At 41.3% G+C, this 27,163-nt stretch overlaps 2 long non-coding RNA genes across 3 annotated transcripts in view; one reads left to right on the forward strand and one right to left on the reverse strand.

Moving 5' to 3' along the window:
* Nucleotides 1-27,163, forward strand: part of LOC116991682 — a 1,144,705-nt gene that overhangs the window by 686,421 nt on the left and 431,121 nt on the right. The gene's annotated exons all lie outside the window — the stretch shown is intronic.
* Nucleotides 2,942-27,163, reverse strand: part of LOC116991679 — a 38,463-nt gene continuing 14,241 nt past the window's right edge. Inside the window, exons 3-5 of one of the 2 annotated variants that reach the window (XR_004416868.1) lie at nucleotides 18,541-18,625; nucleotides 17,561-17,667; nucleotides 2,942-4,325 (exon numbers count right to left, since the gene is read on the reverse strand). This is a non-coding gene — a long non-coding RNA (uncharacterized LOC116991679). Of the gene's footprint in view, nucleotides 4,326-17,249; nucleotides 17,668-18,540; nucleotides 18,626-27,163 lie in introns of those variants that run through there. The other variant, XR_004416867.1, reaches the window with a different exon arrangement.

The following is a 27,163-nucleotide window of genomic DNA, read 5'->3' on the forward strand; positions in this document are numbered from 1 at the left end:
GCGCTATCCACAGTGCATCTTTCAGGTGGACAAGTGAAGGCTTGGCGAAAATGAATGATTGAATCACAAAGTGCTGAGTTACTTTAGTTTAGTTTTAGAGATACTGCACGGAAACAGACCCTTCGTCCCACCAAGCCCGCCCCAACCAGCAATCCCCGCACATTAGCGGCACCCTACACACACTAGCGACAGTTTACACACACAGCAAGCCATTAGACCTACAAACCTGTATGTTTTTGGGATGTGTGAAGAAACCGAAGATCTCGGAGAAAACCCACGCAGGTCACGGGGAGAATATACTAACTCCGTACAAACATCACCCGTAGTTGGAATCGAACCCGGTTCTCCGGCGCAGCAAGAGCTGTAAGGCAGCAACTCTAACGCTGTGCCATCGTGCTGCCCATAAGTTAGCTTGGAAGGTCAGTCAGCATCCCTCAATGTCAAGGACCCGGAGTCCTCCTCACTCATGTGGCCAACAATGTGAAGTTACTTTCAATAACTGGTATCAGTTTTATTAAAGGTTTACTTTAGTTTATATTAGTTTAGTTTAGTTTACGTTCATAGGTTCTTGGAGAAGAATTAGGCCATTCGGCCCATTCGGTCTACGCCACCATTTAATCATGGCTGATCTACCTTCCCCTCTCAACCCCATTCTCCTGCCTTCTCCCCTTAACCTCCACTGACGGCCTCCACAGCCTTCTGTGGCAAAGAATTCCACAGATTCACCACCCTCTGACTAAAGAAATTCCATCTCATCTCCTTTCTAAATGTACGTCCTTTTATTCTGAGGCTATGGCCTCTGGTCCTAGACTCTCATACTAGTGAAAATATCCTCTCCACATTCACTCTATCCAGACCTTTCACTATTTGGTAAGGTGAGGTCCTCCCTTATCCTAAAATCCAACGCTTGATGCCTTGAAACATTCATCATATATTAACCCAATCATTCCTGGGATCATTTAGTTTAGTTTAATTTAGTTTAGTTTAGTTTAGTATAGTTCAGTTTAGTTCAGCTCTCATTTACTGAATATACATTTTAGTTTCCCACTGTAGCATTCAGTATTCAGTATTAACTTTATTGTCATTTCACTTAGTACTTACATACACAGAAGAAACGAAAAATTGTTTCTCATCACTTTTTTGTCAGTGCAATGAATAAAAACAGAATAAATACATACAACTTTAAAATTATCATATCTAAAATAGACCTAAAATTGAACTAAAAACAGACATTCAGACTGAACAGTGACTTTACCTTGACAGGTGTCTAGCTGTCAAAGTTTGGGCGAGGTTAGATGTGTATGGGGAGGGGACACAGTCCGTTAACCATTTTTATACGCATATAGTTTAGTTTAGTTTCGTTCATTATTGTCACATGTACCGATGTATAGTGAAAAGCTTTTTTGTTGCATGCTATCCAGTTAGCAGAAAGACCATGTGATTACAATCGAGCCATCCCCAATGTACAGATAGAGGATAAAGGGAATGACGTTTAGTGCAAAACAAAGGCCAGTAAAGTCCAATTAAAGATAGTCTGAAGGTCTCCAGTGAGGTACAGTAGATGGGAGATCAGGACCGCTCTATAATCGATGATAGGATGGTTATGTTGCCTGTTCACTTGCTTCTGCTGGTTACCAGACAGCAATTGTCAGTGCAAGGTGTAACTCTCAGACCGTCAATCCTAACTCCGCCACATTGCAGCAATTGGGTTGTTTTAAGGTTTATCTCTCTTTTGTCTTTAAAACTATTTGAGCAGCATAACTGGTTCAGGAGAAGCATTCAATTAGTGTTGCCTAGTAACTCATTTCAATCCCAAAGGTTACTTTCAATGTCACTATCGAAACACTCACTTCAACATTTTTAAGTCCTAATTATGCCGCAATTTGACATCAGTGATACCATACTAGCACCAAATATTTGATATTACATCGGCAACTTGACATGAGAGGAGAACCTACCACCGATAGTTATTGTATTTCTCAGTCAGTTGTCACTGTTCGAGTTAAATCATCTAAACTTAAATAAATAGAAATCTGGCAGACAATTGTATTACATTTAAATTTTAAGTGCTGAATAATTAGATCACCTCTGTTAAAAAATCGTACTGGCAGATGGAGCTGATCTCTGTTATATAATCATACATTCCTTCATTTCAAAAGAGTGATATCATAGTAACCCCTAACAGAGACTGTTCCCTGAAAGCTCCTTAAGTCTGACATTGATAGAATCAAAGGTGGACAAAAATGCTGGAGAAACTCAGTGGGTGAGGCAGCATCTATGGAGCGAAGGAATAGGTGAAGTTTCGGGTCGAGAATCTTCTTTAGACTGATGTGGGATGGGCGGAGGGGGGGGGGGAAGAAGAAAGGAAGATGCGGAGACAGTGGGCTGTGTGAGAGCTGGGAAGGGGAGGGGAAAGAGGGGGAAATCAAGGCCTACCTGAAATTGGAGAAGTCAATGTTCATACCGCTGGGGTGTAAACCACCCAAGCGAAATATGTGGTGCTGCTCCTCCAATTTACGGTGGGACTCACTCTGGCCATGGAGGAGGCCCAGTCGGTCAGGCAGGATCTCTGGAGAGAAGGAATAAGTGACATTTCGGGTCGGGACCCTTCCTCAGACCCGAAACGTCACCTATCCTTTTTCTTCAGAGAAGCTGAGTTCCTCCAGCAACTTGTGTCGACCTACAGTTTAAACCTGCATCTGCAGTTCCTTCCTACACATAGACAGAAACTAAAGGTTTCTGCACGTCCTCCTGCTCTGTAAACCAGTGAAAGATTGTACATTAATAGGCAGGCAATAAAATAAATAGTCTCTTTCGCTTCAGGATGAATGTAATTATATTGTGGTTATGGAACGTTTGTGCCTGTCAGAGTGTGTTTGTGTAAAACTATATAGAAACCTATGTCCAAATGAAAGAAGTGAGATTAAAATCAAAGATTTTCAGAATATATTTATTTTTCAATATATTTTATATTTATACTCTGGCACTAGATATTTTTACATACAGCCAACATGTTGCACATGTGTTTCTGTAATGATGTGCTATATACACATATGTGAAATAATGCTGAATATTTTCTCATAATTGTCGCTATTAAAGCATAAAGGAAATATTTATATGTTATGAAAGTTAACATCTGGAGAACAAATGGGCAGGAGAGTTTAGACAATAGCACCCTGAACTCTGAGAGATGTGTACAGATCCAAGCTCCATCCAGGTCTATACCTCAAAATCAAGGGTAACTGTTCATAGTGAATGGTGGAGCCCTGGATACTTCTGATACTTGGGCTTGCGAAGACTTCTACAAGTGTTGTTGAGCAGACGGATTTAGGCATACAGGTACATAGTTCCCTGAAAGTTCAAGTTCAAGTTCAAGTGAGTTTATTGTCATGTGTCCCTGATAGGACAATGAAATTCTTGCTTTGCTTCAGCACACAGAACATAGTAGGCATTGACTACAAAACAGATCAGTGTGTCCATATACAGTAATATAAATATATACACACATGAATAAATAAGTGGCGTCACAGGTAGATAAAACGAAGAGGGTGATCAAGAAGGCTTTTGATGTCTCCTCCCGTGATATTTAACCCCACTCATAAAAGAAAGGCTTTTGATTATTTGCCCTTTACAGAAGAGTCCCGATCCAAAACATCATAAGTCCATATTTTTTTAAGTCATAGAAGCAGAATTAGGCCATTCAGCCCATTAAGTCTACTTTACCATTCAATCATGGCTGATCTATCTTTCCCTCCTAACCCCATTCTCCTGCCTTCTCACCATTACACCTGGCCCCTGTACTAACTAATTGGAAATACTCATACTGGGTGGACGGTGACAGGAAGAAGTGGAGAGAGAGGGTTTAAAGGGAAATGTGTAACTAGGCGATGGGAATGAGAGTGCGGGGGAGGAGAAAGGACTAGGGTGATGAGAGATTGTGGGAGAAATGCCTGCACACAGGGGTGGGGATGGGATGCAGGGGGAATGAGGTGGAGCAAGGGCGGGGAGTTACTTGAAATTGGAGAAATCAATACCCTTGTGTTGCAGATCACTCAAGCATAAAATGAGGTGCTGTTCTTTCAGTTTGCATGTGGGCTCACTATGACAATGGCAGAGGCCATGGACAGGAAGGACAATATGGGAATGGGAAGAGGAGTTAAAATGGTTGGCAACTGGGAGATCAAGCAGGCCATGGCAGGCAGAACGCGTGTTCATCTCCTAATTGCCTCTTGGTCTTGTGTACAGGAGGCTACACCGGAAGCAATAGGCAAGTTGGAAGGGGTGCATGTCAACCTCTGTCACATCTGGATGTGCTGCTGGGGTTCCTGGAAGTGAGAGAGGAGGTGTAGACTCAGTATTGCAAAGATTAAAGAAGGAGGCTTATATGATAACAGACTCAAAGTCTGATAAATCATTCCAGTTAATTTGCTAACATCTCAAGACTTAATATATTATTTGGAATTTTATAAAGTCACTACAGGGCTGCACAGTGGCGGAGTTAATACGTTACAACGCCAGAGACCAGGGTTCGATCCTGACTACGGGTGCTGTCTTTAGGGAGTTTGTATATTCTCCCCGCGACCACGTGGGTTTTCTCTCCGGGTGCTCCGGTTTCCTCCCACACTCCAAAAAACGTACAGGTTTGTATGTTAATTGGCTTGGTAAAATTGTAAATTATCCCTAGAGTGTGTAGATGGCTGTTAATGTGTGGGGATCGCTAGTCGGCATGGACTCACTGAGCTGAAGGGCCTGTTTCCATGTTGTATCTCTAAACTAAACAAAACTAAACTAAGCTTAAGAGTCACTGAAAGAAGCCTCTTCTCTACTCCATTAGAGCATTCAATAGGAATACCCATTCAAAAATCTTGAAGTTAAAACTATTCTGGGTTGGTATCATGTTCTAACATTAGCCTCCTGATAGGTGCCAAGTTTTCTTTGCAGAAGAAAGCTAGCAAGCATTTTTCAGGTGTCTTACATCCTTAAATATGTCATGCATTCGGAATACAATACCTTTTATTTGTCATTTGAACCTCACATGAGGTTCAAACGAAATTTGGTTTCTGCAGCCATACAAGAAAAGAACCAAGACACACACCAACACAATTTACACAAACATGTAACACAAAAGCAGACAATGATGCTAAAATGTTACATACTGATTTATGAACTTTTATATAGTACAAGGAAAAAAAATCAGCTCTGACAATAGATCACTTGGATAAATCAGAATATTCTATTGAAATACCAAGCATTTTCACTTTCATCCAAACGTTGTATGAGCTGCAACTGGAAGGAATATATTTTCCTTTCATTGAAAGGAAGATTTAATAAGGATTTTTTTTTTTAATCAGTTGAACTTAACAAGCCAAATAAAACACAGTGCCAGTTCTTTGTGTGGGATTTGTAACCTCTGGTTTTGTTTGTGAAATAAATTGGACAACTATGAATCATTTTAAACAATGTTCCATTGACATTTCTGAAATAGCCACTTTATTAGTAAAGACGTTGATAATCAGCATGTGATAGACACAAAATGCTGGAGCAACTCAGCGGGACAGGCAGCATCTCTGGAGAGGAGGAATGTGTGACGTTTTTGGTTGAGACCCTACTTCAGACTGAGCTTCAGACTGAATTTTCAGACTGATAGATAGACACAAAAAGCTGGAGTAACTTAGCGGGGCAGGCAGCATCTCTGAAGAAATGGAATGCATGACGTTTCAGGACAAGACACTTCTTCAGGCTAAATGGTTTGATGAGTCATTTAGATGGTGTTTCAATTTAGTTTATTTTAGAAATACAGCATGGAAACAGGTCCTTCGGCCCATCCAGTCCATGCTGACCAACGATCGCCCGCACACTAGTTCTATCCCACACACACTAGGAACAATTTACACGAGCCAATTAGCCTACAAGCCTGTACGTCTCTGGAATGTGGGAGGAAACCAGGGCGCCTGGTGAAAACCCACGAGATCATGGGGAGAACATACAAACTTTCTACAGACGTAGTCGGGATCGAACCCGGGTCTCTGGCACTGTAATTGAAATGTGGTCTGTTTTTCAGGTGAAGGATGTCGATCCAATGGTAGTGGTGTGGAGTTTAAATTTCTGGGCTAGAAACAGGCAGCAACAATCGGGAACACTGAGATCATATCTCAGCACGGCAGCTGTGGAAGTTAAACTTAGTTAATAAGTTGGAATTTAAACAAAAATAGTCGCAAGTAATGATGGCACCACTAAAATTAAACCCCTCTTGTGCAACAATGTCCTTCATGACGAGATTTGTTTTCCTCACTTGGTCTAGTCTATATCTGTTGGCTTCCTTTATAGAGATACAGCGTAGAAACAGGCCCTTCAGCCCATCGAGTCTGCGCTGACCAGTGATCCCCGCATACTAACACTATCCAAACAGTCTAGGGACAATTTACATTCATACCAAGCCAATTAGCCTACAAACCTGTACATCTTTGGAGTGTGGGAGGAAACCAGTGCTTTTTGGAGAAAACCCACGCAGGTCACAGGGAGAATGTACAAACTACGTACAGACAGCCCCCGCAGTCAGGATCGAACCAGGGTCACACTAAGGGTTGTTGTAAGGCAGCAACTGCCTCTGCCGCTGTGCTTCATGCGGGGGAATCACACAATATGCTGGTCATTCCAAGGATGGGTCAAGATGGGCATTAACATGTCAGATCCAGAAGAAATAATAGATGAGCAAAATACTTCAGCCAGGAAAAGCAAGTCATATTCCCGGACACGCTGGCCTTCATTTACCGCCTCTGTAGCTGAGAAGAACATCATGTCCCGCTGAGTTACTCCAGCATTTTGTGTCTATCTTCAGTACAAACCAGCATCTGCAGTTCCTTCCTGCATAGAAGAACACATTCTGGCCAATGCTACTTCAGATGTTCAAGTTAGCTCCCATGTCTCATATCTAAAGGGTAATAATATATCATGGGCTGTTAAGTCTTTTGTGACATCTATTCTAATCTATCGTGACATCTTGATGCATTGAAAGTTCTCCAGAAGTGCCAAGCATTCCTTTCTGTTGAACATTGGTCAGTTCAGTTTCAGTTTAGTTTATTGTCACGTGTACCGAGGTACAGTGAAAAACTTTTGTTGTGTGCTATCCAGACAGCAGAATGACAATACATGATTACAATCGCGCCATTTACAGTGTATCGATAGATGATAAGGGAATAACGTTTAGTGAAAGGTAAAGCCAGCAAAGTCCGATCAAGGATAATCCGAGGGTCACCAATGAGGTAGATAGTAGTTCAGGAGTGCCCTCTGGTTGTGGTAGGATGATTCAGTTGCCTGATAACAGGTGGGAAGAAACTGTCCCTGAATCTGGAGGTGTGCTTTTCCACATTTCTATATCTTTTGCCTGATGGGAGAGGGGAGGCGAGGGAGTGGCTGGGGTACAATCTATCACTTGAATAGCCACATGTTTCTCAGATTATTAGGAGTATTGTGTGCAGTTATAAGCCCAATATCTTACCCGCTGAGTTACTCCAGCACATTGTGTCTTTTTTTTTTTGTAAACCAGCACTTGCAGTTCCTTGTGCCTACTTTAATTTGATTGACTTTAGACGTTAGACTTTAGAGATACAGCGCGGGAACAGGCCCTTTGTCCCACCGAGTCCGCACCGACCATCACCCGTACAAAAACATTATCCAACACACTCGGGGCAATTAACAATTTACAGAAGTCAATTAACTGACAAACCTGCACGTCTTTGGAGTGTGGGAGGAAACCGGAGCACTCGGAGAAAACCCACGTGGTCACGGGGAGAATGTACAAACTCCGTACAGACAGCAACCATGGTCAGGATCGAACCCAGAGCTCCGGCACTGTAATCAGAATCGAACCCGGGTCTACGATGCTGTAAGGTAGCAACTCTACCGCCATGCTGCCCGTATTGTTTGAGCTTATTTTGTTCTCCTGAGTCATGCAAGTTTTACTAACATTTGGTCAGAGTTTACGACATTGCCTGCGCAGGGTTTAATTGCTCCAGCAGGCAGCTGCATGGATTTACTTGCAAGCCTTGTGGCAGGGAAGCATTAGACAAATATTACCTTTGCAGATAAACCACATGTGAGAACCACCACTCGGAATGCACATGGATGGATCACAAACAAACAGGGATTGACTTGCATTTGGGAGCGCACAAAGTCTGTTAAACGCATGCAGAAAAATGATATAAAACAAAAAAAAATCAATTTAAAAAAAGGGTGTCAGGGTGGCGCAGTGGTAGAGTTGCTGCCTCACAGTGCCAGAGACCCGGGTGCAGTCTTTACAGAGTTTGTACATTCTCCCCGTGACCTGCGTGGGTTTTCTCCGGGAGCTCTGGTTTCCTCCCACACTCCAAAGACGTACAAGTTTGTAGGCTAATTGGCTTGTTATAATTTTAAAATTTCCCGAGTGTGTGTAGGATAGTGATAGTGTGCGGGAATGGCTGGTCGGCACGGAGATTCTTCGAGCAGATTCAACCAGCATTTGCCCAGGCATGGATTGATCAGTGATAGTCAGCACACACGGGGCATTGTACCTCATGAATCTCAGAGAGCGTTTTGAAAGAGATAACCAAGATGATTACAGTATCAGAGATACAGCGCGGAAACAGATCCTTCAGCCAACTCAGTCTGTGCCGACCAGCGTCTATTTTTTTCCCTACCCCTCCCCACACTCACACACCCTGTACACTAACACTATCCTACTAGGGACAATTTACAATTATACCAAGCCAATTCGCCTGGAAGCCTGTACAGAATAATCCCACGCAGGTCACGAGGGGTAGACAAAAGTGCTGGAGAAACTCGGCGGGTGCGGCAGCATCTATGTAGCGAAGGAAATAGGCAACGTTTCGGGCCAAAACCCTTCTTCAGACTGCGGTCGTAGAGTTGGAGGGAAGGGGGAATCACAGAGGGGGGGGGGCAGTTAGAGTGAAGGCTGTGAAACTGTCTTCGGAGGGAGGAGGAGAACTTCTTCAAAGTAGGCATACCTTGAGGTGATTTCGCAGTGTAGACAAAATGTTTAAGAAGGAACTGCAGATGCTGGAAAATCGTAGGTAGACAAAAATGCTGGAGAAACTCAGCGGGTGCAGCAGCATCTATGGAACGTAGGAAATAGGGGGGGGGGGATGTACAAACTGCGCAGACTTGGTGGGCCGAAGGACCTGTTTCCGCGCTACATCTCAAAACCAAACTAAACTAAACTAAAGGAGAGGAACCACAGCCACATTGATGTATGGTTCCAGCTGTGGGCAGCTCGGGCAGGCTCTGGTTCCTGAAGGGTGATATTTAAATTAGCTGAAGGTTAGGAAATAAAAAAGGTATTAAAAAGTCCAACTGCAAAACCAATTTGACAGCTTGTCTGCAAAGTGATACATTTCATGGAAAATTACTATCAGCCAGCTTTAAAAAAGTACACATTTAATGGGATATAAATTGCAGTTGACTGAATAAATAACTTGCACTTTGTTTTGGATTTATTGAGCACACTGATGTCAAGAAACCTCTCTTACCACTGAACACTCGACCAGTTTGCTTAAAAGCACATTTCTAACCATTTAATACAGCAATAATGTGTACGTATTTACATTGCACCTTCACTGAAGTAACACATAATAGCTTAACTTTCTATCAATCTCTGCACCAGATTATTAATATTCTTCAGCTTTCCAATATCCAGGCAAGATATGTTAATTCTATGCATCCGTAGCACACAAAGACTGATGGTACACATTGCAATTGGTGTGAATTAATGAGGGATCTTGCATACATCCAGCTAATTTTTGATTTCCTAAAGCTGATATTTATAACCAAAATAAGAGATATACTGTGTCATGTTGAGGAAAGAACTGCAGATGCTGGTTTAAATCAAAGGTAGACACAAAATGCTGGAGTAACAGGCAGCATCTCTGAAGAGAAGGAATGGGTGACGTTTCAGGTCAAGACTCTTCTCTATATCCAAGAGATAACTTACAACAGTTATAGAATATTTTTACAGTGCAGATATTGAATATTCTCTCTGACAATAGATGAAATGCTGCAATGATAATCATCCTTATCCTTTCTGGAAACTTGCATTAAAATCTTACTTTGACTTCTATCCCCATTCCTAATACTACAAGATTTTCTCCTCTTAAGCAAAGCGAGAACAGCAGATAGACATAAAATGCTGGAGTAACTCAGCGGGACAGGCAGCATCTCTGGGGAGATGGAAATGGGTGATGTTTCAAGTGCCCAGTCCTTCTCGCCAGAGATGCTGCCTGTCCCGCTGAGTTACCACAGCATTTTGTGTCTGTCTTCAGTTTAAACCAGCATCTGCAGTTCCTTCCTACACAAAGCCAGAACAGTCCCTGGCAAAACATACTATTTTCATAGTTTTCTTTTACTTATTTTGGAAAGAGAAGTAAAAACCAGACAAGATTAAGGCAAGAGCTAATAGACATCTGACAGAGTTTGATGATGTAGACATAAACAGATTCTTCCATTTGCGGAGAATATTAACATTAGGGGGCATGTATGTAAGATGATTATTAATAAATCCTTAAGAGAATTCAGACGAAAGCTTTTTACTCAAAGACTGGTGAAAATGTGGAGTTAATTAGCACAAGAAGAGGAATAGATCGGGTAGAAGCAAAGAGTTTCCTTGCCCAGAGGAATCGAGAACCAGGGTCATAGGTTTATGATGAGGGGGGAAAGATGTGATAAGAATCTGAGGAGTAACTTTTCACACAAAGGGTGGTAGGTGTATGGAACGAGTTGCCGGAGGAGGTAGTTGAGGCAGGTACTATCACAACATTTAAGAAACATTTGGACAGTTTCATGGATAGGACAGGTTTAGAGGGGTATGGGCCAAACTCATGTAGGTGGGACTGGTGTAGATGGGACATGGTGGCCAGTGTGGGCAAGTTTGGCCCAAATGCCTGTTCTTATGCTGTATGACTCTATGACTCCAAGGAGCAGTTGATGCAACTAGCATCAAGTGAAAACTGGACAAATACCTAAGGGAGAAGAAAGCCGATCATTGTGATTAAATTAGAAGAAGTCGAGTTCAAGGAGACTCACATGGAGAGTAAAGAGTGGCTCTGATCAAATCGTGAAAACGAACCAAAGAAAATGGAATAAGAGTAAAAATCTTCAGCCCCTCGAACAAGTAGGGTCATGACTGGTCCAATTTTGGCCTCAACAACACTTTCCCACTCGAAGAGAGAATACTTTCCCACGTTCTACCTCTCCAAGAGAGATTTAGTTCTTAGGGCTAATGGAATTTAGGGATATGGAGAGAAAGCAGGAACGGGGTAATGATTTTGGATGAACAGCCATGATCATATTGAATGGTGGTGCTGGCTCGAAGGGCCGAAGGGCTGTATGTGCCGACAGTGGAACCATGAAATTTATACATGCAGCAGCTTAACAGGCTTGCGAATGTAGTTCACACCAATAATATATAATAATTTTAAAAATCTATCAATTAATAACCACCAATGTAAGAAAACGCAAACTCCATAGTGCAATGAAATATACTGAACATAAAAGGTTATTAGTTGCTGATGTTCGCTGAGGTTCACCTTGCGTTTGTCATCATCATGACGTCATCGCACAACGTGTAGGAAGGAACTGCAGATGCTGATTGACACTGAAGCCAGACACAAAAAGGTGGAGAAATCCCAAGGATTAGGCAGCAGCTCTGGAGAAAAGAAATAGGTGGCGTCTCAGGTTGAGAGGCTCTCAGCCTGAAGAAGGGTCTCGACCCGAAACATCACCTATTTCTTTTCTCCAGAGATGCTGCCTGACCCACTGAGCTACTCCAGTTTTTGTGTCAATTTACAGGTTGTACATTGTCACAATACGTTCATAAGTCCATAGGTTCACAAGTGATTGGAGCAGAATTAAGCCATTCAGCCCATTAAGTGTACTCCGCCATTCAATCATGGCTGATCTATTTTTCCCTCTCAACTATATTCTCCTGCCTTCACCCCATAACCCCTGACACCCGCACTAATCAATAATCTATCTATCTCTGCCTTAAAAATATCCATTAACTTGGCCTTCACAGAGGTATGTAAACAAAGCCGTCACAAGAAATAACATTTCTACTTAATTCGTACCTACCTGAACTTGATTCCCACGGCTGATCTGCTAAGTCATAAGGTCATAAGTGTGATAAGAACAGAATTAGGCCATTCGGCCCATCAAGTCTACTCCGCCATTCAATCACGGCAGATCTATCTCTCCCTCCTAACCCCATTCTCCTCCCTTCTCCTCATCACTCCAGGCACCCGTACTAATCAAGCATCCATCTATTTCTGCCTTAAAAATATCCACTGACTTGGCCTCCACAGCCTTATGTGGCTTAAACCACTTTGAATCTCCATGGGGTCTTCGTGTCTCCCTGGCGTCTGAGTCCACTTCGAGCCAGTCCTCGTTAAAACACACCAAAAAGCTTCTTACGTGTGCGTGTGCTCTCTCGATCATTCACGCGTACCAGTGAGATCATCGAACGCTACGCCTTGTGTGCATCAGCGTTTCAAACACATCGTAGACCTGGAAGGAACAGTGTGAGGTGTATGCTGCAGAACTTCTATACCAGAGTACACATGAGGCTTGTGCTATGCAGTAGAATCTCACACTGAATGTTCATCTTGAAATAATTACTGAATTGTGTTGTGCTTCCAGATGAAAAAGAATCGCCAGGTAAAATTATTTTACTGATTGCTTCTGAATGGGTGATAATGGCTCCCTATCATGTAGACAACTATTACTTGCGTCTAATTCAATTTTTAATGTGGCTAGCAGTGATAAAGGTGAGTAAAAGCACCACTTCGCACCACATTGCATAGATCTCTCCACTTGAGTGTGGTATGATCTGCTATCAGCAACACCTTTTAATGATTTTCACAGTGAAATATCATTGGAAATCATGCAGAAAATTTAAATATGCTCTTTCTTCTGATTGAGAAATCAATGCAGATTTGCAAGCGATTTAAATCTTTGAACATAGCAATACGCACATTATAACTTTTGTCATCTTTCATTTTCTCTTGCCCATTTAGTTCAGGTTTTGCTTATTCATTCCAGAGTATGAGCATTTTCCAGAGTGACATCTTACAGTATAACCGAGGACAGACACAAAAGGTTGGAGTAACTCAGCGTGTCAGGCAGCATCTCTGGAGAAAAGGAATAGGTGACATTTCGGCTCGAGACCCTTCTTCTTACAGCATAACATCAGGAATCAGACTTGTGACCTAAAATGTACTAATACTCTAAACAATCCGAACTGTTATTTTCTTGCCATTCACATTAGTAAATGGAATTAGGCAATTGTGTACAGTGCAGAAAAAATGTAACACTTCCTGGAATAAATCAAGCAATGTAATTTTACAAGCGAGTGATGATGCTTATGACAAACCCTTAAATAGTCTTTAATCAGAAGAAGATTTAAAACTTGCTGAAATGTACAATTTACACGAGTAACATAAAAACAAACTTTTAAATGTTCCCCCTTGTCTCATTGTCTTGTTTGCAGTAAAAAAAAGGGAACCCATATCATGAGCGTTCACTTTAAGGTGAATTACTTGATTATATAAGTTTGCTGCTCAGTTAGTTTATTGTCACGTGTAACCGAGGTACAGTGAAAAGCTTTTGTTGCGTGCTAACCAGTCAGCAGAAAGACAACACATGATTACAATTGACCCATTATAGTGTGTAGATACATGATAAGGGAATAATGTTTAGTGCAAGGTGAAGCCAGCAAAATCTGGTCAAGGATAGTCTGAGGGACATCAAAGGGGTAGATAGTAGTTCAGCACTGCTCTCTGGTTGTGGTCGGATGATTCAGTCGCTTTATGATGATTCATTATCAAGTTTTGAGTGTCATTATAAGATTGTTGCCAATAATGTGAATGATGCAATGACATATAAAATCAGATGAACATTGTGTCATTCACCTCCATCAGAGCCCCTGGGAACATCATTAGACAACTTTAAATGGGCATCCTCTGTGATTGCGAAGTACCCAAGTAGACTTCCATTGTTTACTGGCCATGGCTGCAAGACCACATGAAATTGTAGCAAATTGTGGACGTAGCCCAGACCATCACACAAACCAACCTCCCTTCCATTGACTCCACTTATACCTCACGCTGCCTCAGCAAGGCCAGCAGCATAATCAAGGATGAGTCGCACCACGGGACACTCTCTCTTCTCCCCTCTCCCATCAGGCAAAAGGCAGAGAGGTGTGAAAACGCATACCTCCAGATTCAGGGATAGTTTCTTCCGAAGACAGACACAAAATCCTGGAGAAACTCAAGTTCATTGTTAGCTGGTGTTGGGTAAGAATGAGAAGCTGGTGCGACTTGGGTGGGGGAGAGATGGGAAGAGAGGGAATGCAGGGGTTACTTGAAGTTAGAGAAAATCAAAACTCATTCCACTGGGTTGTAAGTTTGTAATGTTCACCAACAGATATAGTTTAGTTTAGTGTTCAAGCAGGAACTGCAGATGCTGGAAAATCAAAGGTAGACAAAAATGCTGGAGGAACTCAGCGGGTGCAGCAGCATCTATGGAGCAAAGGAAATGGCCTATTTCCTTCACTTCCGCACCCGCTGAGTTTCTCCAGCATTTTTGTCTACTTATAGTTTAGTTTAGGTTAGCTCACTTTATTATTGGTGAGGTACTGTAAAAAGCATTTGCTTGTGAGCCAGTCAAATAAAACACCACATGAATACAATCAAGCAACACAGGGCATGGATAAAGGATCAATGGTACAACATTTACTGCAAGATTAAGTCCAGTTAAAGACATCGGTCAAAAGTCTCCAATGAGGTAGATGGGAGGTCAGGACCGCTCTCCAGCTGATGAGAGGACGGTTCAATTGCCTGATAACAGCTGGGAAGAAACTGTGATTCTTAATTGGGATTAGTAAAGGAATCCAAATGTTTTTAACTCCATAATAAATGTCCATTAGCAATCAAACTCTCAGTCCCCTGTTATTCGTTACTAAACTGGCACCAAAACCCCACAAGACATTCAGTACATAAATTATTGGATGCTACAACTATCAAGTAATTCAGCAATTTATTTTAATGCTGATATTTCTTCTTGTTTTCTCATTGGTTTTACTTTTCATACTTTTACCACCGCTTATGTTTTAAAATTGTTTACGTCGTGAAAATGAATGGAAAATGTCTCATCGGGTGACATTTAAATATCATTGATGCATTAGTATGAAAATTATATCTGCACAAGATTACATTATACTTAAGGAATCAAATTTGATCTATCTTACTTAAGGGCTTGTCCCACTTACGCGATTTTTTCGGCGACCGCCGGCACCCGTCATAGTCGCAGCAGGTCGCCAACATTTTTCAACGTTGAAAATCCAGCATCGACTAGAAAAAAGTACGACTCTTTGGGCGGCTACTCGCGACCATACGGGTAGGTGACATGTCGTAACTTTTACTGGTCGCGGCTGGATTTTCAACATGGCGACCGACCTGCTGCGACTATGACGGGTGCCGGCACTTGCCGAAAAAAATCTCGTAAGTGGGACAGGCCCTTTAATCTCTCAGAACAAAGCTAGGTTTCTCCAGTTATCCTTTTCACAGTTCATTAAGTGACTCTAATGCAATTCGATTTAAACTGTTTTCTGTGTGTAAGAGTACTTTTTACTCCGAGTTTTATGTCTTGTATTTACATACCTTGTGTTTGATTGCCATCATTTAATTTCAAGTGGTATTGTACATCCACCTTTTCTTTCCATTGATTGCTTAGATGCTTAGCTCACCAAGAAGATGTCTCTTCTGTAGGTCGAATATTCCAGCATTCCCCAGTCATTCCTCCCGATGTCAAGTCTTACTTTGTGCAAGTTATTCTCGAGCATTGTGTTTACCTTTCTGCTGTGAAGTTTTCACTGCTGAGTTGCAATGGTTTTAAACATTGAGCATTGACACTGTAGGGCACCAACTCCTCCTTCATCCTTTGTTATCACATAGAACAATGCAGTGCAGAAAATACATGATTACAATCGAGCCATTTACAGTGTATAGATACATAGTAAGGGAATAATGTTTAATGCAAGGTAAAGCCAGTAAAGTCCGATCAAAGATAGTCTGAGGGATACCATGATAGTAGTTCAGGACTGCTCTCTGGTTGTGGTAGGATGATTCAATGGTAGGATAGTTTTGTAAACTAGCCTCGGCAATTCCTCGTTTCTATTTCTGAGCTGTCTGATTCACTTCTACTACCCCTTCCTAGTTGAATATCATCCACAAATGTTACCTGTTTGCTATGAATCTGTGCATGAATGTAAACTACAAAGAATGACTCCGATATAAAGATCTAGAGATGCCACTTAATGTTGGTTCCAGCCTCATGCTGGTTCTCAGCCATTATGGACTGTTTCCTATTCAGTAACAGATACCACATTTTAATTCTTGAGTTCCAACAGCTTTAGTTTAATTAGAAATCCTCAGTGTGAAAGTAATCAGATGCCTTTCACGATCTGGGAAACACGTTCTATGGTGTCTTCCCATTAAAGGTACAGCTTCATTTATCCAAGAGCTTATCCAAAGGGTGGTACCATGGTGCATGGGTAGAGCTGCTGCCTCACAGCGCCAGAGACACGGTTTAGATTTTGTGCTCCAGATTCCTCCCACATCCCAAAGACGTGCAGGTTTGTAGATTAACCGGAGGACCCAAAGAAAACTCACGCAGGTCACAGAGAGAAGGTACAAACTCCGTACAGACAGCACCCGTAGTCAGGATCAAACCCAGGTCTCTGGCTATGAGGCAGCAACTCTACCGCTGTGCCACTGTGCCCTACCGTCAGGTGATTCACACTACAAGTTAATTGTAAGTTGGGTATGATGAGGTGTAAACAGCATATATGAGGTACAAATATTTATCATTTATTGGATTGAAATATTGATCTCTCGTTGTACAATATAGTTCAGTTTAGTTTCGTTAAGTTAATCATCGTGACGTGTACCGAGGTACAGTGAAAAGCTATTTTTGTTGCATGCTACCCAGTCAGCGTAAAGACTATCTATGATTACAATCGAGCCATCCATAGTATACCGGTACAGGCTAAAGGGAATAATGTTTAGTACAAGATCAAGTTCAGTAAAGTCCGATTAAAGACAGTTCAAAGATCTCCAATGAGGAAGATGGAATATCGCGGAGAAAGCCCACACAGGTGATAGGGAGAACCTACTAACTCCATACAGACAGTGGCAGTAGTCAGGATTGAACCTGGGTCTCTGGCGCTGTAAGGCGGCAGTCATACATCTGCGCCACCGTGCCACCCCGCTTGGTGTCATGGTCGGGCATAGACATGGTAGACTGTAGGACCTGTTCCTGTACTCAACTGTATGTACTCTAATTGAATTATTCAGTGTTGAATTCTTGAAGTGTTTCAAAGGTTACAGTGAGATGGCAGGGGAATGGTGTTGAGAGGGGAAAAGTAGATCAGACCTGATTGAAAGGTGGAGTAGACTTGATACGCTGAATGGCCTAATTCTGCTACTATGATTTATGGCCTTGTGAAGTTACCTACCCTCAGAGTCCTCCAATTAATCGTAAGAAAATCTCTTCAGCCTCTGTGTTGTTGGTCACACCTCAATCTGGAAAGAATATGGAAATTTATCTGGAATGTACTGACTCCTGTAAAATAAAAGAAATGCAATAAATGAATAATTTTTTTTCTTGAGAATAAAGAATTGACAACTCTGCAACAGATTAAAAATAATGCAAGAGCATCATTAAAAACAGTCATAGAAAAACAATACAGACAATTCTCATTGTAAATAGGGGAGGGCGGTGACATCGCGCTCGTCATGCTGATTGTTGCCTATAACCGAGTGAGGGGGGTAAGCATGAACCGGTTTAAGCCAAGTCTGGGTGGGAACAAGCCTAGTGATGGGCGTGGGGGGGAGGAGGGGTGGAAGGGGGGTTTACACCCGGGGGTTTCACAGACTGGGGAGCCACGTGCCCGGATACTCACGCTACCATTATGCTGCCCGCACTCTCCCCATCACCTTTCCACTGCCCAATGGTGTCATAAGGTCATAAGTGATAGGAATAGAATTCGGCCAAACAGCCCATGAAGTCTACTCCATCATTCAATCATAGCTGTTCTATCTCTCCTTCCGAACCCCTTTCTCGTTCCTTCTCCCCATAACCCCTGACACCCGTACTAATCAAGAATCTATCTATCTTTGCCTTAAAAATATCCACTGATGGCATCCATAGCCTTCTGTGGCAATGAATTCCACAGATTCACCACCCTCTGACTAAAGACATTTCACCTCATCTCCTTCCTAAAAGAACATCCTTTAATTCTGAGGCTATGACCTCTAGTCTTGGACTCTCCCACTAGTGGAAACATCCTCTCCACATCCACTCTATCCGGGCCTTTCACTATTCTGTACATTTCAATGAGGTGCCCCCTCATCCTTCTAAACTCCAGTGAGTACTGACCCAGTGGCATCAAAATAGGTTAAACCACTCATTCCTGGTATGTGGCGCTCCACTCACCATACACCACCTCGGTCCACTGTAGCCAAAATCCATTATAACGAGGTCCGCAATACCAAGGGTTGACAGATAGATGCTCTACATTCTGCAAATGGATGAATTGTCAAAAGGTTACTTCTTCTCTTGTAACTCCTGCATTCCCGCCCCTTCTCCTCTCGCCCCCTCCCCCTCATATCGTTAAAAGTGGCAATGGTCATTTATTCACAAATTCTGAAGTTGCGCAAGAGATCTTATTGCAGATATCATTGTATTTTTTAATGCGTCTCTGCTATCTCTGATGCGAGTATCTATAGTGCTATAGAAATGAAAATGTTTTCACTGTACACCTGATAACGTCTTAGCACAATCAAAGAAGGTATCAAATTAATTAGGCCTGATATTGACCACTTCCAGACCCAAAACGTCACCTACCCTTTTTCTCCAGAGATGCTGCCTGACCCGCTGAGTTACTCCATCACTTTTTGTCTATCTTTGGAGCTGAGCAAAGTTATTTTACTGTTCAAAAGGGAACTGCAGATGCTGGAATATCGAAGGTACACAAAATTGCTGGGGAAACTCAGCGGGTGCAGCAGCATCTATGGAGCGAAGGAAATAGGCGACGTTTCGGGCCGAAACCCTTCTTCAGTTATTTTACTGATGGTTCCAAAAAGAAGACATTCATTCCTCCTTACTGGGACTAATCTGAGATTGAAGTAAATATTTCAACACACGATGATCCTATTTAAGATTATACTAAGGTTATAATAATAAATATATTTTAAGTGGCATTTCTGCAACAGCACAACTTGTAGGACTAGTTAAATGAAGACCTTGAAACTTGTGCCTATCTTCGTTGAAACTTTGCTTCAGTTTTTTGCAGGCCATTTTAAATTTAGGGATGATTTATTGAATTGTTCTGTGTTCTCAGACCTTGGGCTGTTTTTTGCTTCTAACTCCAGATCAAGGGAAGGAATGTATAAACAAGGAACTTCAACATTCCATTCGGTTAATTGATCCCAAATGCTACTTGGCATTGATTATTGGCCCATACATTTCTTTCTCCCCGTAATTTATTTACTGTTCAACATTTCGAACAACACTTAAAGAAATATTTGATCGCTAGGTGTTATCCAGAAATTAATTGAAAAATCTCACAAAAACAAAGACAAGTGATTTTCTTTTTTTGGTCGTCTAAGGTTTAAATTTTGCTCTCATTCTAATAGCTCTGTTTAGGAGTTGCTTCTCTGATGCGCAGTACCAATATTGATTTCTCCACTTGGATATTTTTTGTAGGTTAATTCACTTCGGTAAAGATTGTAAATTGTCCCTAGTGTGTCGGAGAGTGCTAGTGTTCTGGGAGACCGCTGGTCGGCGCAGACTAGGTGGACCAAAGGGCTTGTTGCCCTGCTGTATCTCTAAACCAATCTAAACTAGAGTCATACAGTCATAGAGAGATACAGTGTGGAAACAGGCCCTTCAGCCCAACTTTTTCAACAATGACCCAGCTACACTAGTCCCACTTGCCTGTGCTTATCACTCCAAACCTGTCCTATCCATGTACCTGTCTAACTGTCTCTTAAACGATGGGATAGTCCCAGCCTTAACTTCCTCCTCTGGCAACTTGTTCCATACACACACCACCCTTTATGTTTAAAAGTTGTCCTAAACTAAACCAAACACGTTCTGGAGATTTTTTCTTGTGTCATTCTGTGACCAATCACTCTACCCACTTAAACAGACATTTTTGTTAAGTTCTATCTGATATTTTTGAAATTAATTTTAATAATGAGTTCTCCCTTCTTTTTCTGTTACCGACATGGATATATTTTCTTAACTCCGAGAGAATGCGAAGCACAACAGGAGAACTGAAAAACACAGAGATCTAAGATTTCAAAGAACTTACATGTTTCACTATAAAATTCAAGAGTCAAGAGTGTTTAATTGTCATATGTATCAACAACGAACAAAGAAATTCTTACTTGCTGCAATTTAACAGGCCCGTAAATGCAATAACACATCTATAATATATAATAATTAGAGCCAGGATGTTTAGGCACTAAAAAACTCTGAAATAGGCAGGCAAAAAGGCATAACAATTACAAAAGAGGCACGAAAAAGGCATTTATTGACAAAAAAGGCATTAAAAAGGCATGTATTTCCACCAAAATATGGTTAAAAATGGTAATATATAGGTATTCTACATTAAATGACCAAAGTTGCCGTTGCAAATAATTACTAGCATTTTTCTTTCAAATTATCTGGTGTTAAACTATGCCGTCTGTCAGACAGAATACGCTTCGGTTGTGAAAAGCTTATTTCTACCTCAGCTGAGGTCACTGGTGCATACCTGAAACAAGCTACAGGCTCTATATTCATGTAAAAATACAATTAATATGTAGTTGTCTTACCAGAAACAAGAGAAATAAACGATGGAAAAATTCCATGTAATAATAATTTAAAGCAGGGTGGCACAGAGGCACAGCAGTAGAGTTGCTGCCTTACAGCGCCAGAGACCCGGATTCGATGCTGACTATGGGTGCTGTCTGTGTGGAGGCTCCCTGTGACTGCGTGGGTTTTCTCCGGGTGCTCCGGCTTCCTCCCACATTCCAAAGGCATGCAGGTTTGTAAGTTAATTGTCTTCTGTAAATTTTCGCTAGAACGAGTGTACGGGTGATAGCTGGTCAGCGTTGACTCAGTCGGCCATAGAGCCTGTTTTTGTGTTGTTTCTCTAAAGACTAAACTCAAAGTTTGTATAATGTCCATTGAATTAATTTTGTAATTTCAGATATGAGCAAGATGGATCATTTACTAACTTAGTTTAATCAGAATAATGTTTTCATGAAATTTTGCTTAGTTTGGACTATGTTTGAAATGTCTGAATTTTCAGCAACTTGGCTGTTGGAGCTCAACGAACATCTATTCATGTTTGGCATATTTGTATCCCCAAAATTATCATTTATATGACACTCCTTCAAATTAGAACTTTCAACCAGCTGAAATATTCATTCAATGCTTTGCTCTCTATGTGAGTCTCCTTGAACTCGACTTCATCTAATTGAATCACAATGATCGGCTTTCTTCTCCTTTAGGTATTTGTCCGGTTTTCACTTGATGCTATTTGCATCAGCTGTTCCTCAGAGTCACGGAGTCATAGAGTAATTCAGCGTGGAAACAGGACCATCGGCCCAACTTGCCCACACCAACCAACATGTCCCACCTACACTAGTCCCACCTGCCTGCGTTTGGCCCATATCCCTCTAAAGCTGTCCAATCCAGATATCTTTCTAATGGTTTCTTAAACGTTGCGATAGTCCTTGCCTTAACTACCTCCTCTGGCAGCTCATTCCATACACCCAACCAGAAGACCCGTGAGGGGGGACGGCCGTGAGGGATGTGGTGGGGGGGAGAACAAAGGAATGGGATGCTTTGTAATTCTGTCAGCGCCCTTTAAGTGGCAACTCTTTGCATACCTTGGGTACGTAAAACAAAGAATATCGCTGTGACTTGTCACATGTGGCAATAACATATTTATTAATTAATTCATTCATTCATTCATTCGCCACCCTTCGTGCAAAACTTGTGGAAATATTTTTACTTCGTCATAACTTTAATTGTGTTTGGTGTTCTGGTGTGAAATTTGAAACAAGAGATAAATATAAAATTGAGAATCAAAAACTTTCTGTTGTCATTAACAAAGATAAAAAGCAATAAGCACCAGAGAAACAACTTGTGTACCATAAATAACAAATTATATTTAAATTTGAATCTGATATAACATTAGTAACCTTGCAAAGTCTGCCCTTTATATGTGGAGATACATCATGTTTACCTGTAAGGGGGCTCATAGATGATTTGGTTATGGATTAAAATGTTTTATTACGAATATTTTGGCTCTTACAGCTGTGAAGATAAATCATTTTCACCAGTGACATTTGAGGCAACATGTCGCATCTGTGCATACTCATGCAAATTAACTGTTGCAGAGTGATGCAGGTAAGAAAAACCACTAGGGTACACAAAAATGCTGGAGAAACTCAGCAGGGGCAGCAGCATCTATGGAGCAAAGGAGATTTGCCTATCTCCTTCACTCCATAGATGCTGCTGCACCCGCTGAGTTTCTCCAGCATTTTTGTGTACCTTCGATTTTCCAGCATCTGCAGTTCCTTCTTTAAGAAAAACCACGTGTAAAATGAAGTGAAGGTGGACCGGTGACTCTACTTAGAAGTTTAAAGAGATTTGAATACTTCAACAGACTTCTTCAGGTGGACTGTAGAAAACATCCTGACTGGTTCATTGCATCACGGCCAGATAAGACAATTCCAAAGCACCAGAACGCAAGAGGTGCAGGGAGAGGTGGGCTCAGCCTGTTTGAATTTAGTCTGTTGTCACGTGTATCGAGGTACAGTGAAAAGCTTTTGTTACGTGCTAACCAGTCAGCGGAAAGACTGGAACGGGTGTCAGGGGTTATGGGGAGAAGACAGGAAAATGGGATTACGAGGCAGAGATCAGCCATGATTGAATAGACAATAGACAATAGACAATAGACAATAGGTGCAGGAGTAGGCAATTCGGCCCTTCGACCCAGCACCGCCATTCAATGTGACCATGGCTGATCATCGTGGACTTGATGGGCTGAATGGCTTAATTTTACTCCTATAATTTGTGAACTTGTGAAAGACAATACATTATTATAATCGAGCCGTCCACAGTGTACAGATACATGATAAGGGAATAACATTTAGTGCAAGGTAAAGCCAGTAAAGTCTGATCAAAGATAATCCAAGGGTCTCCGATGAGGTAGATATCAGTTCAGGACCTCTCTCTAGTTGGGGTAGATGGTTCAGTTGGCTGATAACAGCTAGGAAGAATGCTCCATTACGGACACAGCCATCCCCATCATGGACAACATCTACTTGAGGAACTGCCTCAAGAGGTAGCATTTATCATCGAGGAATCCCACCATCTGTGGCAATGCCCTCGTCTCACTGCTACCATGAGGCAGGTGGTACAGAAGTCTGATGTCTCACACCACCTGGTTCGGGGTGACAGAGTGTTGCAGCGGTAGAGTTGACACCTTATAGCGCCAGAGACCCAGGTTCGATTCTGATTATGGGTGCTGTTTGTACGGAGTTTTACGTTCTCCACGTGACCCCATGGGTTTTCCCCAGCTGCTCCGGTTTCCTCCCACACTCCAAAGACATACAGGCTTGTAAGTTAATTGGCTTCGGTAAAGGTTGTAAATTGTCCCTCGTAGGATAATGTTAGCGTGCGGGGATCGCTGGTCGGCGCGGGCTCAGTGGAGCAAAGGACCTGTTTCCGTGTTGTATCTCTAAACTAAATTAAACTAAGTGCTACTTTCCCAAAGCCCTCAGTCTCTTGAACTGTTCTGCACGACCCTAATCCTACCTCAGCAACAGAGCACTATGGACCATCTCTTAAACATCTATGTACTTTTTTTCCAATTGTGTTTTTCACTAATGTCTTGTTTTGCATTAGTGAGTTTTGTTCTTTTCACATTCTTGTGTGTTGTCTGAGACTGTGTGATGTGGCTGCAAGGAAGGTTTCCATTGTACCTGTACCTCAACGTGCCCGTGCCCAGACAATAAATTCAACTTAACTTGGCAGACTCTAAAAGGGAGATATATTACAGCTAGCGGCAAAGGTAAAATACACTTTTAAATTTTGTGAATAAAATATCAAAGCAATGAAATGTTACTTGCATGGAAAAGCATTTATGAAACCATATTTGTCTGTCTTTACATACATGAATTATAATTGGTCTGCAGATTAATAATAAATCAGCTACCACATTAACTTGTACTGAAAAGATTGTCTTAGCTGGGACATTGGGAAAGATATTCCTCCAATTTCCAAGCTTCAAGTACCGTCATCAGCAAGATGGAAAAAAATGTAATATTTATTATTTTATGTTTTATTCTATAGCTTTTCTGGCTTTGGGCCCTTCTTTAACTAAGCCTGTTTCCCTTAGTTTTTCATTTTTACAGTATGTGCCTTGCTAGAAAGTTTTTTAAAAAAAGACTGTTTTGTAAATGTAATGTACTGGAAACCTGTGAGCATATTGTGAAGCCTTTGTTAACAAAATATTTTGATAGCAGTTCCACAATACAATACACATCTGACGAAACTTGAAAGTTCTGAGCTACAAAAGAAACTGAAGCTCGTAATGTGGAAGAACTGCAGGAGGTTTAAATAAGCCAGCATCTAATACCCTTAAACAATCAAATTAGTTTGTTTGTGTTAGAACTCAAATTGTCTGGAACATTCACCAAACAAACCCTTCAGACTCAATATATTAGCACATTGCATTTTTCTCTGAGAAATCTCAGTCATGTAGACAATTGCATATGAAAATTTAATTGCTTAAAGGCAAGATGGTTAGGTGATGTTTATTCTCTCTCTTTGTTGTTTGAAGATTGCAGCAGTTATCTGACAACACAGAAAAGAACTAACGTAAATAATGCCTTGTACTTTAGTTTCCCTCATAGTTTTCTATGACTACTCTAATTCTGGCAAAATGGAGTTGGGCATTTAATGATAATGTACTAAAACCAATGCAAGGTTAACTCCAGTGGAACTGAAGTTACTCATGTTATTCCCTTTATCATGTATCTGTACACCGTGGATGGCTTGATGGTAATCATATATGACTGGTTAGCATGCAAAAAAAGCTTTTCACTGTATCTTGGTACATATGACAATAAACTAAACTCAACTATACACAATTGTTGAAATTGGTTATGGGCTAATTGTATCACAACATAGTTCAACAGCATGAATGCCCTGGAATGAAGGAGATTGCAGACAGTGATAGACATTGCCCAGCCACATCACAGATACTGATATCCCTACCTTCAGAGGGATGTACAGGAGGCACTACCTCATAAAGGCAACCAATATCATCAAAAACCCACACTAGCCTGGCCACACTCACATTTCACTCCTGCCATCGAGAAGAAGGTACAGGAGCCTGAAAACTATGACCTCCAGGTTCAAGAACGGCTTCTTTCCAAGAACTATCAGGCTCTTGAACACCACACAACACCAACCTCAGCAACTATGAATGTCTATGGACTGTCTTTAGTTGCACTCTGGACTTTGTTTTTTCTTGTTGTACTAGTATTACGGTTATTAATTTATTGACTTTTTTTGTTTATTATCTATTATCTGTGTGTATTGCATGAATAGACCTGTTACACAGCAGCAAATAAGAATGTTATTGTCGGTACACATGACAGTACACTCTTGACTCCTGAAACTCTGAAGTAATTTCTTGCTAGATATGTGGATAAGAAAATAATCCATATTTTCATCATAATAGGAAATATTAGGAAATAGTGCTGCATATTAAATGTATTGGGCGTGTATCAATATGTTTGCCATATATGGCAGATCTCTCTAAGCTATTTTGAAAGTACATAGATGTTGTTCTTTTGACAATTTGAGTTTCTGAAAAAGTTTTCAATGTTTGAAATTAAGAGATGGTAGGATTTCTGTTTGTCTAAACTATTGTTTAGTTAGTGGTCATGCCAAGGTTATTCGGCTTCTGTAACCTGTCCCTAGTGTGGAGGACATATAACTAGTTTGAACGGGTGTTTGGATGGTTGGCATCGACTCGGTGAGCTGAAGGGCTGGTTTCCATGCTGTATTTCTAAACAAAGCTAAGGTAAGCTTACCTTTCTTCTCATTACCAACTACATACCGATCAATGAAAGTTCTGTTTATCTAATTATCCCACTTAATTTTCCCCCAATCTCTGCGTTCCTCCATTTTCTTTTATTCCACACTTGGCCGGCCAGCATTTAGTTGTCTACGTTCAAGACTCCAATTTTCTCCCCCTGGATCTCTCTTTCTCCACCTCCTTGCAATCTTGCTTGATGAATATGTTTCTAGTTACCTAGTAGGTTTTTTTGGTTGGATTTCTAATAAATTCCCCTCAAGTGCCTTGGAAATGTCTTCAGCTTCAGCTATGAACACGCTACATAAGTGCACGTTGCTGTTGCTATTGTTGTAAAATCAATGGGCCAAGTCTTGCTGGCTGTGACCTACAACACTGAAGAAAACCTCTGCATTCATCTATTCAAACAAAGCTTATGCACGAGTAGGACTGACAGATTCTTTTTGGTTCTACCCTCCACTGACTTCCCCTCTCCTAACCCCCCATATTTATCTGTTTATCGTGCCCCTTTGGCCGGCCACTATCTTGCCGAGATTTTCACTGGGGTCCGCATTCTCAGACCCTTTGCAAGATCTGATGCTCCAATGATTTGAATGGGGATTCCAGATCTGTTGTTCAGCAGATAAGAAAAATAAAAGTTAGAATCTATTTTCGTTACTTTGTTTTAATTTAATATTCCCTATTAGTTTCAAGTAATTTTATGTGCTCCAAATATTTAGTTTAGATATTTGATAGTTGATGGTATTTCTAATTATTTAATTCAATTGCAATAATATTTAATACATCAAAACACTAATTGCTGGAGGAATTCAGAGATCAGGCAGGGATTGAAGTGACACCATTTCAGGTTGGAACCCTTCTTCAGTGATGTCAGAACGTGGTTGAACAGCAGAAGAGCAGTGGGAAACTTAGAAGGGAAACTGTGAGAGAGGGTTTCGAAGAACAGGG

Source organism: Amblyraja radiata, chromosome 34 (genome assembly GCF_010909765.2).
Source record: "Amblyraja radiata isolate CabotCenter1 chromosome 34, sAmbRad1.1.pri, whole genome shotgun sequence".
Taxonomy (NCBI): Eukaryota; Metazoa; Chordata; class Chondrichthyes; order Rajiformes; family Rajidae; genus Amblyraja; species Amblyraja radiata.